At 47.7% G+C, this 15,687-nt stretch overlaps 1 protein-coding gene and 1 pseudogene across 1 annotated transcript in view; one reads left to right on the top strand and one right to left on the bottom strand.

The window, feature by feature from the left end:
• Positions 1 to 15,687, top strand: part of B4galnt3 (beta-1,4-N-acetyl-galactosaminyltransferase 3) — a 107,103-nt gene that overhangs the window by 7,588 nt on the left and 83,828 nt on the right. The gene's annotated exons all lie outside the window — the stretch shown is intronic.
• On the bottom strand, positions 3,167 to 3,979 carry LOC101562861 (annotated as a pseudogene).

Below are 15,687 nucleotides of genomic sequence, written 5' to 3'. Positions count from 1 at the left end.
TGTGAAACCGTGGTTTTGAACTCAGGCCCTTGTGCTTGCCAGGCAAGCGCTTATTCTACTGAGCCATTTCCCCAGCCCCCTTGATGTATATTTTTCAAGTTTTATTTTGTTATTCTGGAATGGTTACAGAGGAGACTCATTTTTAGAGTTAAAGCAAAATGTTTATGGGGCATTTATTTTATTTTTTTTTATGGGGCAGCTGAGTGCAAGGAAAACAGATAGTTCCTAGAAAAAAGAGGGCAGGCTTCCTGCCCGTGCTGTGTTAGGAGACCTCAGGTGGAGTCCTTGCCGCTTTCCAAGCTTCAGCTGCTTCTTCCTCTGGGTCGAGGTGCTAGATAGAACACCCTCCCTGGAGCGCTTTCCTCTCCAGGGGTCTCTGCCAGTTAGATTTCGTAGGCTTCAGGAGCTCAGTGGATGTTGGCTGCCATCTCTTCCGCATCAGGGGGTACAGTCTGGTCGGCCGTGGAGGTGGGCAAGGTGGGCGGGCACCTGTGAATGGATTCATTTTTTACCTGGTCTTTTGGCCAGTGCTGCTTCACTGTTGGAGTCCACAACACAGCTGTGTCCAGCCCCCAGCAGTTGCTAGGTGCCTTAGTCACTTTTTGTCCCTGGGACAAAATACCCAACACCACAGCTTCCTTAGAGGAGGTGTTTATTTTGGCTCATGTTTTCAGCTACTGCCCGCTGGCTTCAGGGCAGAAGTGGCCCAGTGGAAGGGTCTGGTGGAGGAGAATGGCTCATCCCGTGGCAGTCAGGAAGCAGATTCAGGAAAGAGCTAGAGTAAGGAATGCATCTTCTTAGGTTACACCCCAGTGGCCCCTCTTCTAACCAAGCCCTGCCTCCTTTCCGCACATGCAGCTGTGGACTCGTCAGTGGACTAACCCACCAAGGAGAATAGTGCCCCTGTAGCCCAGTTATCTACCGGAAGCCCCAGCTCTAAAGGGATCATTTGGGAAATATTCTAGATCTAAACCGTAACACCATGCCATCCAAGTTCAGCCCCTGCGACCAAATCTACACCTTCTCCAGCCACTCTCTTCTCCCGTGCTGTTCACAGCTTCTCTCTCTCCATCTCTGCCCTACGCAGAGATTTGCTTTGGGGATGAGGGGTAGGTTAGGAATCAGATTTTGCTAGGAGTGAGATCTTTTGGGAAGAGCTACCAGAATACCAACGTATAGCAGTTGGGAAAGGAAAGACCAAGTAGCTTGTTATTTGGCTGCGTGCCCCTGAGCACAACCCAAAGATTTCAGGGACCGTGTTAGGGTTGGGATCATAAATGTCCCCCCGCATTGTGTGTGTGTTAAAGGCCTGCTCAGGAGTGGGACCACTAGGCTGCTCACCGGGGGAACCCGTGGAAAGCTTGATTCATTTATAAATTCAAAGCTTAATGGAGCTGGGGAAGGGCTTTGCTGTGAACACAAGCTCTCCCACCTTCCTGATCACCACATTCTCCAGCCGTGAGATACTCTGTTTCACCACAGGCCTGGAAGCACCAGAGCCAGGTAACCAGGAACCCAAGCCTTTGCAACTGTGAGCCTAAATAAATCCTTCCCCGCAATGTTTTGTTACAGCAGTGGAAGGCTGACTGAGGCGGACTGAAAGGCAGGAGCACTAGGCAGTTACCTTAGTTTACATTCGAGCTCTACAACTGACTTGCCATAGATACTGGATTAGATAAAATGAATTAGTTTTAAATGATTAAAAGCAGATTAATAGGGCTGGTGAGATGGCTCAGTGGTCTAAAGCACCTACTTGGAACAAGCTTAATAAAGCACAGGGACCGCGGTTCGATCCCCCAGCACCACATGCCAGCCAGCCCTGCCCCCTGGTGGGCTGAGCTGCCCCCCCACTAAATAAATGTTAAAAAAAAATAAATTAAAAAAAAAAAAAAGAAAGAAATAGAACCAAATAAAACTTCTCAGGACCTTTAAAAACATTTTGAGATAGGGTTTCACTTGCCTGTGCTTTCTTCTAATTCATGATCCTCCTGCCTCAGCCTCCTGATAGCTAGGATTATAGGCCTGTACGGGCTTCTGAGGGCTTTAGGTTTTTAATGTTTCTTCTTTGTTCCTTCCCTTCCTCTTTTCTACCTTTTGTTCCTTCAGTCTTTTGGATTGGAGATTGACCCCAAGGCCCTTTGCAGGAGCTCTGTCTTCAGCGCTTTTTGTTTTAACTTTGAGGCAGGGTCTCACTAAATTGCCCAGGCTAGGTTTGAGGATCATTTCAAGCTGGTGGTGTTATAGATAGGGGCAACTGAGCCCGCCTCGGGCTTTAGTTGTATCTTTGGAATGGGATGCCTATTGTAAAGGGAGGTATGGATATCTTCTCAGGGGCCAAGGGGACATCCATCTTTGACATTCTGGTGCTGGTCTTGCCAGATTCAGTTGCCTGTACCACGAGGTGGTGGCTGCCTCAGGACTTCTGGCCGCTTTGGCCTCCAAGGTCGTCTCGGATGCACAGTCTACAAGTGGAGAATAAAGTCCTCCCGCCTGAGGTCTTCTTACAAACCCTTGAATGCACTCTGTTCATTCCACTTTGCCTGCTAAACCAGCATCCCCAGATGTGAGCAGCTTGGCTCAGACTCAGGCTTGCTGTCCCTGGCCGGCCAGTTGTTCTTATGCTTGGAGCATCCCCGTCACCGTGTCCAAGATTGGCAGGGGGAGAGGACACTGAGGGTGTCCTGTGCAGCTGCGGCAGAGTGTGGCACTGAGGCTCCTGGTTCTCCTGTCTTTCCTTTCACCTGGGAAAAGGGGTTAGAGAGGAGCGACTTCAGCTGCAGTAGCAGCAGCAAGCAGGGGAGGTTGGGCAGGTGGAGAGAAAAGAGAAAAACTGGAGAAGAGACTTCTCATTTTTCTTCATTCTAGTACCTCTGTTTTGGTGGTCTATAAGCGTTATTTGGTTCCATTCAGATTTGTGGAGTCACTTTTATTTATTTATTTATTTATTTATTTTGTAATTTTTTTTTTTTTTTTTTTTTTTGCGGAACCGGGGATTGAACTCAGGCCTTTGCGCTTGCCAGGGAAGTGCTTATTCCACTGAGCCATCTCCCCGGCCCCCTGTTGAGTCACTTTTATTTTCTTTTCTTTTCCAAAAGCACTGTTTCTATTTATTCAGAGTCCTACCCTCGTGGGTGGCAGGAGTGGAGAGGTTCTTTCAATTCAAGGGCCTCCGTGATATTGGTCTGTTAGCAAACACACAGGCAAGTGGCTTCGTGGATTTGGTAAACGAATGACAATGTTTAGTCTCTCTCTGCTAGAGCAACAAGGTGAGCGTCAGTCTCTGCTTCCGTAAGAATCCTGAATGTAGGATTGTCAGCTTTAACTACTCTAACTTCTATTTCTGAAGGTTTGAAATCAGTTGAAAGGACAGTAGACAGGCATGTAATTGCAGTTTCCACTGTCTGTTCAAATGTCCAATCGAATTTCTTCTTCATTTTTTTTCAAGGAAGCTGGTTGACTCAGTTTGTTTCACACCTGCTGCAGTGGCTTTAAACCCACAGTAGGAGCCTGCAGGGTCACACTTGTACACCTGGGGACCTTGCTCCTCGTCGATACCAATTAAACTCATACGACAACCAAGTGGCCTCATTTCAGCATTCTGTGTGTAAACTTGAGAAATATCAGCAATCCTTTTACACAGCATATCCACAGGAAGCTCAGAGCCGTACTTGTGGTTCCAATTAGCTGCCTCATACCGTGCCCTCTGCACCTGAGATCTGCTGTCAGCTGTCATTCCAGTCATTACACAGCCAATGTTTTCAGTTATCTTGAATAAATGAGTCACTGTACTAGAATCCAATAATTTATCAGGTACTTTCTTCTGTGTGACAATTACTGCACAGTCTTTTCCTCTGACAGCTACCGATATAAGGCCACTCTGGTTACTAGCCTTAAAAGCATATTCTACTTGGTAGAGCTGACCCTTGGGCGAAAGAATGGTAATGTGGTGGTCAAACCCAGCGCTGGACCCACAGGACATGTTGGTGTACCCACTACTTCAAGCAGTCTTTGGGTCCCTAGTCTCCCGCACTAGGCACCTGTTGAGTCACTTTTAAAAGACTAGATTTGGACCTGAAAGTGTAGCTCGGTGGCAGAGCCCTTGTCTGGCCTGTGGGAGGCCTCGGATTCCACCCCCAATGCTGCAAGAACAAAGAGATAAAATACTGTGTTAATCTTGTGTTCTTAATCATTGAAAATCAGTTTATTTTTATCTTATCTGTTGCCTAAAATTGTTGGTTGCCTCTAAAACCCTGAGTGGTTGTTTGTATCTGCTTTTTGGTCCTGTGGTTCTGTATCTCTGTTTTGGCCCTTAGAAATTTCCTGTACTTTATGGAAGGCTCAACTATCTCAATAAAAAGAAATCCTGTTTCATTTAGCGCTCTTCAATATTTTACTGTGTTTTTCCAAAAGGAAGTCTTCGGGTATGAATTTCTAAGATCTCCAGCTCCGCTGGTCTCTGATTGTGGGGTGCAAGTGTCTCAGCAAGGTGAATCTTTCCTTGGGGACACACTGGGTTTCATGTGTGTGTTTCTGGCTCTACTCTGTCTTGGTCACTTTGCGGGCCGTCTTCTTACCTGCCCAGCATCTCAGAAATGTTCTCAGGAGAAAAGGTGCCCCTGCTTCTTCTTGCTGGCTCCACTCTGGGGCTCAGACCTCACAGTGCTGTTGAAGTCGAATGCAGAGGTGCAGGAGGCAGACATGACTTCGGCAGATGTTTACTGCACTCACTGAATGCCAGAAATAGTATAGGCCTTGGGGACATAGAAGGGAACAAGAAGGGGCCAGCCTGATAGCTCAGCGGACTAAAGCTCCTGCTTAGGCAGATGCAGGGAGCAGGGTTCAATTGATCCCCTGCCCTCAGGGCACGCTGAGATGGACTGGGCATGGTGATGCACGCCTGTAATTAATCCCAGGGCTTGGGAGGTAGAAAAACCTAAGGATCACTACGAGTCTGATCTATGTAGTGAGACCCTGTACTAAATATATAAGTTTTTTTTTTTTTTTTTTTTTTTAAAGAGGGGAACAAGAAACTTAAAGTCTTTGTCCTCATGGAGCTCACCATGGTGAAGAAGGGACAGATAATGATGACCTCTACAAATAGGTAAAATTTCAGATGCTGGTGGTTACCTGTATTAATAAGAAGTTAGCAGCACTTTGAAATATTTTGCTATATTTTCCAAAAGGAAGTCCTTTGGCTTGAATTTAGAAGCTCTCCAGCTCCACTAGCCTCTGGTTTGGGGATGTGTATGTCTCAGCAAGATGAACATTTGCATGGGTCACGTAGTGAGCGGCGAGAGCAGACCAGCTTTGAGGAAGAGGAGCTGTCCAAGAAGTGCCCTTCCCAAAGCAGGTACCCAAGGGACAGAGGCCTCCCAAGGGGCAGAGGCCTCAACAAGGTGACAGATGAGTGTCACGATTACAAGCTCTTCCCAAGTTCAGAGAGTTGGAGCTGGGTCAAAGAGAGGAAAAAAACAAAAAAGTAGAACAAGGTCACTGCTGATTTTCAGCGTTAGCATCTCCGACCCCTCCTGTTGTCCTCAAACAGTGTCCTCCTTTATGACCTGGTGTAGGAATCACTTTCGGATGCTGAGCTCCCTGCCGAGACTGCTCAGAGAGAGCTGCTGGCTCCAGGCTCTTTCTGGGCCACCTTCTTCTGTACAAGTCCAGATCCCCAAGCCACAGGGGCATAGTGGTATCCTATTGAAAGCTCCCCTGGAATTCACCTCTGCTCCCCCTCTTCCAGCAGTATTTTTTCTCCATTGGCGCAGTTGTCAAAGTTACACGTGGGTTAGTTTTCCCCGTGAGATTGTGATGCTCTGTAGAGTGCTGGACCTCAGTATCCCCCTGCCCCTTTTGTCTCCCTGATGCAGAGATTGTTTTAACCTGTTGTGGATGGTACTCACCTGTAAGAATCTGATGAAAGAACTGGGGACCTGCTCTCCAGAAGTTTGCCCACCCCCTGGATATTTAGCATACTGTTTTAGGGGGAAGCTGCAGAGGCCCAAACCCCTGTTCACAGACTCCTAGCTAGTAACTGAGGAGCATTCTCCCAATTAAACCCCTTTGCTCTGGTTGCGTGGGGTCAGGTGGCAGAGAAAGGGCCAGAAAGCAAATCATGTATTCAGAAGCACCCATTCAAGGGGCCACTGTCCCTTGTCATCCCGGGAGGGCCAGAGTTGGGCCTTGTGGTTAGCTTCTCTCACATGTATATCTTTGCTCTGCTGTTACCTCCGCCTGCCCATTTGTCCCATTGCTGCCCAGGAGCCCACCTCATCCTTCTTGGTACTTTTATTTCACTCAAGTTGTCTGAAACTATAGTTGAGCATCCACTTTCTTTCATTTCTGCCTGACAGAGTTGGTCCTGTGTGTACAGACTAGATTGGCCAAGATGGCTGCGGAGGATCTGTGAAGGGTTGTATGCTTCATCCTCCCTGTACAGGCTGACCGAGTGTGCATCTGAGAGAGGCCGCTGGGTAACTGGGAGCTCTGAGTCAGCACACCCATACTTCCCACCCTGGCCTCTGCCATCGCTGCGGGGCCTCTGTGCCTCTGCTGCTGTCTCGCTCCCCCTTTGTCCTTTCTTCATGAAGGCGTGGTGGCCAGGAACAAGACTGTGAAGTCAGTTGCCCTGTGTTTGAGCTCCAGCTCACATACTTAGCAAGTTGGACTTCACTGAGCTTCAGGATATCCTGTTCCTTATTTATAAATGGGAATATTAATAGTACATACCTCACTGGGTTTGTGTTGTGACATTTAAGTGAAATAACATATAAAGTACTTAGAATGGTTCCTGATAATATCGTAATGATTAATGAATGTTGGCTGCAGTAATTATCATCATTTAATGGGCCTTTAAGGCCCCTATGTGTCTTTTGGTTAATCTTAGAGTGGTGTCTCTGACAAAGAATCCTAGGACAGGAGGAGAGCTAGAGATTGTTGTTGTTGGGGATCCAACCCAGGGCCTCGCGCATAAGCACGTTCTCTGCCACTGGCTACGGCCCTCAGCCCCAGATAGCAGTGATTGGCACTGCATTTCTCATTCGAGGATCACATACGCGTACGTCTTCAGCAGAATGTGATATTCTTTTATTGGGCCTCGATGCAGTCTCAGACTCCTTCTCCATACAGTTCGCTAGGCAGTCATTACAAACTGATTTAAATTGCCCTTTTAAGTGGAATCTGTTCACCCAGCCCCCCAGCCTTAGTGAGACCCTGTACCAAATATATGAGTGGAAAAAAAAAAAAAAGGGAGGAGCAGTGGCAGCCGTGGCCGCCCCTCTCCTTCCTTTAAATTGCCTTCAGGCTCTCTGCCCCAGGGTGGGTGTAGCACTCATGCCCATAGTCCCAGCAGTATTTAGACCCATAATCCCAGCAGTACTCAGACCCATAATCCCAGCTGTGGATCATGAGTTAATCACAAAGTCTAGAACTGTGCCCCAGCGATTGCATGAGGCTTGGGGGGGGGGGGACCAACCACACACAAACCATAACAGTAATTTTTAATTTCATTTTATTTTTGGAGTATTAAGGAATGAATACCACACTTTGCACAGGATTGGTAAGTGCTGTGCCCTGGAGCCGTGCCCCAGGTGTGAAGTGCTTATCTTTTCTTACCAGCGGGCCAGCCGAAGTCATTGCTGCTTGGTTGGGGCTGGGTTATAGTCCCAGCTCAGGTGCTGTTGGGGGTGATCTGTATGTGGGTTTCCTGAAATTTCTGTCATGGCATCTGCTTGGACATTGGTGGTTGGAAGTAACCTGCAGAGAAGTTCTTGTTGATTTTGGATTCTCGAATTGCAAGGGGCAGGCGGAGACTTGACATTCCTCATCCAGCAGGTCCCCAGTTACCGGCGCCCATCCTGAGAGGAGCGCATCGCGGTGGAGAGGGCCTTAGAAACAAAAACAGAAAGTCAGATGGAATCATAGTCTGTACAATAATGAATAGGGAAAGTTGACTTTATTCATTTTAATTTGGAGGCACTAAGAGTGGAGCCCAGGGCCTGCACATTGAGCTACAGCTTCAACCCTTTAAAAGTGTTTTGTTTTTTTTTTTACTTTGAGACAAAATCTTACTAAGTCACTAAAATTGCCCAGGCTGGGCTCAAACTTGCCGCCCTTCTCCCTGCCCTCCCAGAAGGCTGGGACTGTAGGCATGTGCCACCACACCCAGCTTGAAGTGGATTTTAAATCAAAGGAATCCTGAATTCATGAATCATGAAACCCTTTTGTACAAAGATGTAATAACAACCAGGTACTGGGAGGATGAGGCAGGAGGAAAGTTTGAGGCTAGCTTTGGGCAACATAGTAAAACTTTGTCACGAAATTAAGTGAAAACATTTCTTTAAAAGGGACTGGGGGGCCGGAGAGATGGCTCAGTAGAATAAGTGCTTCCCTGGCAAGTGCAAGGATCTGAGTTCAATCCCTGATTCCACCAAAATAAATAAATAAATAAATAAAATAAAATAAAATAGAGGGGACTAGGTTAGTGATATAGCTGAGCCTTCTTTGGTTTTAGCCCAGTGTCACGTGGAAAAAAAGCAATATTTTTGCATTGTTATCTTTAGAAAGATACAAGTTAAGAGTTGATACTTCCATAATCTTAGTCCTAGTTACCAAATAAAAGTGCATTATTTGCACTTCTGTGTAAGGGTAAAAGATGAAATGGCTGAGAAATTAAAGAAAAATTGCAGGGATGTGATAACAGTGGGTCAGATTATGTTTGGAAGCTTACAGAGAGGATGTGAAACAGTGTTGAAGCTTGATTTAGCATAATGAATAAGAGTTCAGCTCTGCTGTGATGCATAAAAACTGGGAAAATATTTGCATAAGGCACATTCTATAGGAGTGAAGCTTTAACGCTATTACCTAGGAGATGCAACCTGTTATGGGGAAGTAATTGTCAAAGCAAAACCTTTCAAACTGGAATTCAGCACCTTCAGAAAACGAGATGGGTTTACCCTGTGCACAGTGTTCGCTGATTGAGAACAAGGCCATTTCCCCATTTAGGGAAATGGAACTGTACTGTGAGCGTTATAGGGACGCATTTTACCATGGGGTATTTTTAGCAGCCTTTACTGATCTAAAGTGTTTTCTTAGTTGGTTTAGCAAAATAAACATATTGTACATAACGTGGTTTGCTCCAAGTGATTATACTTGATATATTTAGGAATCGGAAGGCCTGAGAGGCAAGAGAAGAAGCCACACCTCTGAAGGCATTTCATTAGGCAATATTTTTAGTTTTCAAAGAAAAAATGGTCAGAAAAGAATTACTTTTCTACATTTTTTTCCCAGTCATTTCTGTAGCTGAGGTTTGGCAAGTACCAGGGCAGTGCACACCTTCCCCAGCTGGAGGATTTTTGAGAGCCAGTGAGGGAAGGTGTTGACAGTTCAAACAGTTGACTACTTCGTTTTCTCAGAGGACCTTTGTCCCAGGAAATCAGAGCCTCATCTTGTCATGTTTTAGGGTCAGAGTTTCCCACCTCTCCTCTCCCTCCACCTTCACCTGCTTGATTAGAAAGGAGGAACCAAGGTAGGAGGAAGTTGGCACTGACAGCCTGCCAGGCCTACACATCGCGTCCCTGCGGAGCTAGGAGATTGACAAGCGCTCTGACTCTCAGCACTGAGTACGGCGTATAGGGTGGCTCAGAAGTTCAGCAGGTCAGGCCACAGGATCCATGCTAGAATCTCTCCGGGGTAACTAATGCTTACCCGGGGCATTCTGTTTCACAGCTGCGCGACCAACCCTGCCCAGTCCCCTTGACTGGACCACCGAGGAGTTGGTGTTCTTCAGATTAAACAGCTGGGTGGAGGCAGGGGACTTAGAATGCAGTCATGAGCAACAGGAAGATTTAGGGCTCGAGCTGGGAGGGGATGTAGCTGGAATTTTCGCAACCAGCCAATGAAGGAGACAAAATGAACAGAGAGATCTAGGGAAGGAATTGTATTCTAAGATTTTTTTTTTTTTTTCTTTTAAATGCTGGGGATTGAATCCAGGGCCTCACACATGCTAGGGAAACATCCCGGTGCTGAGTTTATTTGCTAGCCCTTTTTAAAATTTTATTTTGAGATAGAATCTCTCCAAATTGCCCAGCTTGGGCTTCATTAAGCCTATGATCCTTCTGCCTCGGCCTCTGGAATAGCTCAGATTACACCACCACGTCCAGCTTCAGCTCCTCCTAGCCATGCAGTCCTGCCTTCATTTACAAGCAGGATGAGAGTTGGGTGCAGGTTAGAGGGCCCAGCTCTTACTCCTGAGATGGTGTCTGCCTTCCACCCTCCAACCCTCCCAGTACCTTCTTCTCTCCCACTGGGGACAAAAGAGGGCTTCTGTGGCTGGGGCCTGGGAGAGGTGCTGAGTTTGGATGTGCTGTGGGTAATGCGAGAGAGGATCTCTGGGCAGCCTTTTGCTGGAGAGACTTGACTTGGTTGGGGGTGTGTTTTGTAGGCCCTGGCGACCACGGTTGTCTTTCCCATAACCCTCTGCACTTCTGAGCCCAGGGCCTGGCCCTCTTTCCTGTGCCTGCTGGGAAGTCATCACATGAATGCTGCTGTGTGCATACATAGCCCAGGGTGGAAGGACTTCTGCCTGGGGACTGGCTGAAGAATTGGCCGCTTATTTTGGCACGTCCGACAAGCAGGCTCCTGACCAGACCTCCAGAAGTCCAGAGAACTGGTGGTGGGAGTCACTGACTCACAGGCCCTGCCTTGGGAGGGAGGTCTTGGGAGCTCCTAGGTGCTCCTGCATGAAAAGTACTTCCCTCTGGGAGATGGGGGCTATGTTCCTGCGTCCCTTCCCCCGCACTCACCAACACCAGCCCACTAATTCAGGAGCAGGCCCATGGTACTCTGTGTGAGGGATTAATGATCCTGACCTTACAGGGCTGTGGTGATGAATTGAAAACCTGGCACATCTGGACTGCTCCGTAAGCTTATTTTCCATTGCTTGGTGTGCGCCTGGAGTTAAGGCCGGGCCAGGCGTACCCCAGGGACGCAGATGCGGAGCAAAGGAGAAGCAGAGCAGAAGCAGAGCAAAAGGGGCAGCCCGCACTGGACGCTTGCTTGTCCTAGCCCGGCTGGCTGTGGTGGCCATCGCCAGAGCCCGCCTTGCCCAGGCAGGGCAGACGCCACCAGTCATTATCTAGTCATTACCTCACCGCAGGGCCTGGTCTGCCAGAGCCAGCAAGCGGTGGGACTGCCTGGGTGGAGAGCGCTGTGCTAATTTTAGACCTGGAGACTGCTTGCCAACAGTGTGGCTGGGCCCAGGCAGCTGGGCTGCGGTGACCAGGGGAGGCCTCAGTCTGCTTGCCGGAGCCTTGGACTCGGCTCCACAGGTCTGCTCTGGGGCACATTCTGGCTCTGCTTCCACTGCAGAGAAAGCCCTGGAGAGCCTTCCTTAGTGTAGAGTGTGTATGTGTGTACAGCAGTGGGGACAAAAGGGGGTGGTTTGAAGCCATGATTGATCTTCTGCCAGGCTTCCTTTCTCTTTCTTCCATTAAGATACATTTCTTATTCTTTCCTGCAGGGTGGTATATACCAGTAATCTCCACTACTTGTTAGGCTGAAGTAGGAAGGTTGCAAGTTCAAGTCCTGACTGGGCAACTTAGTGAGATCCTGGGTTAAAATAAGGCCTAGAGATGTAGCTCAGTGTGAAGGGCCTGGATTCTGTCTTCCATGCTGAGAACAAGAAAAGATATTTTCACCCTCTCTCTCTCTCCCCATTCCAGGTAGCTTGGAGACCAGAAAGTATTGATTCAGCACCCTATAGAAAGGACTGGTGAACCTCCAAGAGAGGGCTGAAAGGATTTATAGATTATACCCAGCCTCCCACTCGACACCAAGTTGATAATCTAATTTTGTGCTTTTTGACCTTTTTTCCTGTTGACATTCCCACTAAATGGCAATAAAAGATACTACTCATATCATACATGGGGGGAGAGAGATGGGGGTCTTTATGGTTGGAGGCAGCCAGCCCCAGGCTGCTGCCAGGCAGGGGCTCAAGAAGTCGTTAATTTCCCACTTGAAGCCTCCCGGTAAGCCCTGAGTGTCATAGGAACCGCTGGTATTCTCAGTAAGGTGTATAAAAGGTCAGTCCCCGCCCCAGGAAATGTCTAGTTTTATTGGAGACTTAAGCTGGAAGGGAACCCAGGAAGCACTGAGAGGACTTGGCCCAAGGTTAAATAGCCAGCAAGTCGAAAGCCCTCTCTTGGTCTGGTCCTGCCATGACTCTTGCCCCTCCTATATCCAGCGTGTCCTTAATTACTTGTTTTGAGAACTTGTCACACTAGCCTGTTGTCCAGGCTGGCCTGAACTCCTTGGGCTCCCGTGGTCCTCCTTCCTCACCTCCCTAGTGGCTGGCACTAGACGATATCCAGAATTTACCGAGTACTTATGAAGTCCAGTATTTTTGGACATGAAAATCAAAAATAGTTGTTGGAATTCATTTATATCTGGTTAATGCATTTAGAGTACTTGTCCAGCATGGGCAAGGTCCTGAGTTCCATCTCATCACAAAAAATAAGAAAAAGCAAAATAACTTAAAGGAGCACAGCTTGGGAAGGCAGATATTTGGGGAAGAGAAGGCTGTGACTGAGGAGAAACATACAGGAATTGATTATGTCTGTTTCATAAGCGGACTGATGGGTAAACTGGTGTTATCCTTTAACCCATTCTATAGATCATTTAGATGTATATTTCTTTTTTTATTTCTCTTTTTAAAAGTAGATTATTTTTATTTTTTATTTTATTTATTTATTTTTGTATTTTAGGGAAGAGTTTACAGGGTATTCAGGGTCTCACTACTACATTGGACTCATAGTGATTCTCCTATTTACAGCCTCCCAAGAGCTGGGATTACAGGTGCGTACCACTATGCCCAATCTCAGTTGTCACTCACTGCACCCCAGGGCGGGGCTGGCACAGCAGTCTCGATTGCAGTCTTGGGGATCTAATCCCTGGCCCCTGCGCCTGCTTGCAGGTGCTTTAATTGGCTGAGATATTTGGCCGGCCCTAAAAGTAGTTTAAATATGGAATTTATGGACCGGATAAATCAGCCTAGACACCATGGAAGGAGGAGAAAGCCACATTAGTTATTATAAGACGGGGACATGTATGGTAGCGCCGTTGTGGTAATAGGAGTCACGTGTGCTTGACAAATGCAATTTTATTTAATGCTCATAGTGGCCCCATGAGGTACAGGGACTTTATATGATTCCCATTTTATGGGCGAATAAGCAAAAGCCAGGGAGATGGCTCCCCTTAGTGTTCCGTGGTAAGCTGTCGTTGCAGTCCGATTTGAGCCTCACGTCTTCACGTGACCCTGCCCGGTGCTGGTGAGTGAACTGCTTGCAGCAGAGCTGCCGGGAGGCAGGAAGAGGGAGAGTTACCTCACGCCTCTCAGCTTCTGTAGAGTGGAACTCATTTTCCTTGGGGTTCCTTGGTGAAAAGAGTTTGAGTATGAAAGCCAGTATGAAAGCCCTGTGTAGCCCGAAAGCTGACATTTATGGAGAACGAATCCCGCGCTGGTTGCTTTTCATATCACCTCCTTTAATCTTCCTCTACCACAAGAACACAAGATCCGGGTACTGCAGGGCAGGTGGATTATAGCATTCCTGTTAGCGGTGCTCCCTACTCCTGCCTGCCCAGGGTGCTGGCCTTGACTCTGTCAGTGAGCGTCCTCCAGGCTGAGATGTTAGCGGTACGGAGTACCCATCTGCCTAGCCCTGAAGCTGCTGTTTTCTTGGCATAGCCCAGGCTGCAGTTGTCACTGGGGCCCTCACCCTGGACTGCAAAGGCTGCAGTCTTGGAGTCCTTGATCTGTCCCAGGGGCTCGTAGTCGGCTGCACATTTGAATCACACTGGCTGGTTTGGCACCCACCCGAAGCCCCACATCCTAGATAGATTATAAACTCAGTTTTCCTTTTTTTTTTTTTTTTTTTACATTGGTACCAGGAATTGAACTCAGGACCTTGCACTTAGTAGGCAGGTGCTTGTGCTGCTGAGCCATATCCCTGGCCCTAGATAGATGATAAAGGGGGCAGAAAGAAGCAAGAAGCTACTAAGGTTGCTTGGCCCTCTTGCCTTCTTCCCTTCTGCTCACCATGAACTGTTTCTCCTTTTTGATGCCCTTTGTCGTGCCAGCCAATTAGGGATGAAACCCTTTACAAACTGAGCTAAATAAATCTTTCCGCTTTACCCTTGGGTGTCAGGTATTCTGTCTCAGCAGCAAGAACAGTAATTAAGACAGGCAGCAAGTCTGATATTCCCATGCCTCAAGCATTTAGTACATTTTGTATGTTTTTTTCTCTTTTAAAAAGAAAGTAGCAAAAGCTAGTATGGGTGTGTAGGCCTGTAATGTGAGTACTCTGGAAGGCTGAGGCAGGAGGATTGCAAGTTTGAGCCCGGGGTGGGTAATGTAGCAACTTCAGACTGTTTAAAATAACATTTTATTTTTTTTTTAAATTTTTTTTATTTTTTATTTATGCATGTGTGTGTGTGTGTGTGTGTGTGTGTATGTGTGTGTGTGTGTGTGTGTGGCCAGCTCAGCTCAGCCCACCAGGGGGTGGGGGCTGGCTGGCATGTGGTGCTGGGGGATTGAACCGCGGTCCCTGTGCTTTGCTAAGCTTGTTTTAAATACGTGCTTTAGACCACTGAGCCATCTCACCAGCCCCTAAAATAACATTTTAAAACTAGGGGTGGGATGGGGCTGAGCTCAGTGTGAAGGCCCAGGGTTCAATCCCCAGTCACACAATATATGCATACACTCACACATGCACACATGAGCACACACAGACACTGGCAATGAAGAGATGAGAAAGTATATACTCAAGCAATAACCAGAGTGCCTGTGGGCCCGTGGCTGGCAGTTCCAAGGTTACAGCATGGGGTTAGGCGGTGTGGCTCAGCCATCCCCCAGGTAGAGCACTTGGCTAGACTACCTGAGGTCCTTGGTTTGACCGCAGCACTGTGAAAGCAACAATGAAAGATGCCAGGAAAGACTAAAAATGGGAAAGAGGTAATGAATTAGAGGGGGAGGGAAACGGAAAAAGTTGATGTTGATGGCTGCTAAGTTGCACAGTGGTGGTCCTGGACCTGTCCAGTGTGCTTGTTCTGTGAGTTCAAGTCCAGCCCATAAATGTTTGGTTGCATACGAGCTACACACCGGCTTGAGGGGATGTGAAATGACTGGCCAGTCTAGTTAGTATTCTGAGAGCTATGCGGTTTTTATAGTCAGAATGTGCACACCAGGGCTGGGGAGCTAGCTCAGTGGAATAAGCGCTTGCCTGGCAAGTGCAAGGGTCTGAGTTCAGTCCCCAGTTCCTACCCCACCCCCCAAAAAATGTGCACACCAAAAATGATACATCTCCTAGACATGCTCTCCCAGCATGCAGACATCCCCTCAAGAAATGAAATCCAGCCCAGAGGAGGAGGGGTTCGAATTGGACCTTAAATGGTGTAGAGCATTTAGAGGGCAATGAGGGAGGCTGAAGACACGGGGCAGGTTAGGACATGCCAGGGGCATGATGGGAAAGCTGGCCCGAGTGAAGAGGCTGAGTAAGGTGGATAGGGGCGGAAAGGGACCCCTGCGATGGGACGGACCAGTCATGGAAAACAGGTATAGCTTCAGTAGGTGCTTGAAGGATAAGTGAACTGCTTGACCATCTAGATGCATTTCCTGTCTCCACTTTGAGCCTG

This window comes from Octodon degus, unplaced genomic scaffold (assembly GCF_000260255.1).
Source record: "Octodon degus isolate 3935 unplaced genomic scaffold, OctDeg1.0 scaffold00054, whole genome shotgun sequence".
Lineage (NCBI taxonomy): Eukaryota > Metazoa > Chordata > Mammalia > Rodentia > Octodontidae > Octodon > Octodon degus.
This window is presented reverse-complemented; position numbering and strand designations above follow the sequence as displayed.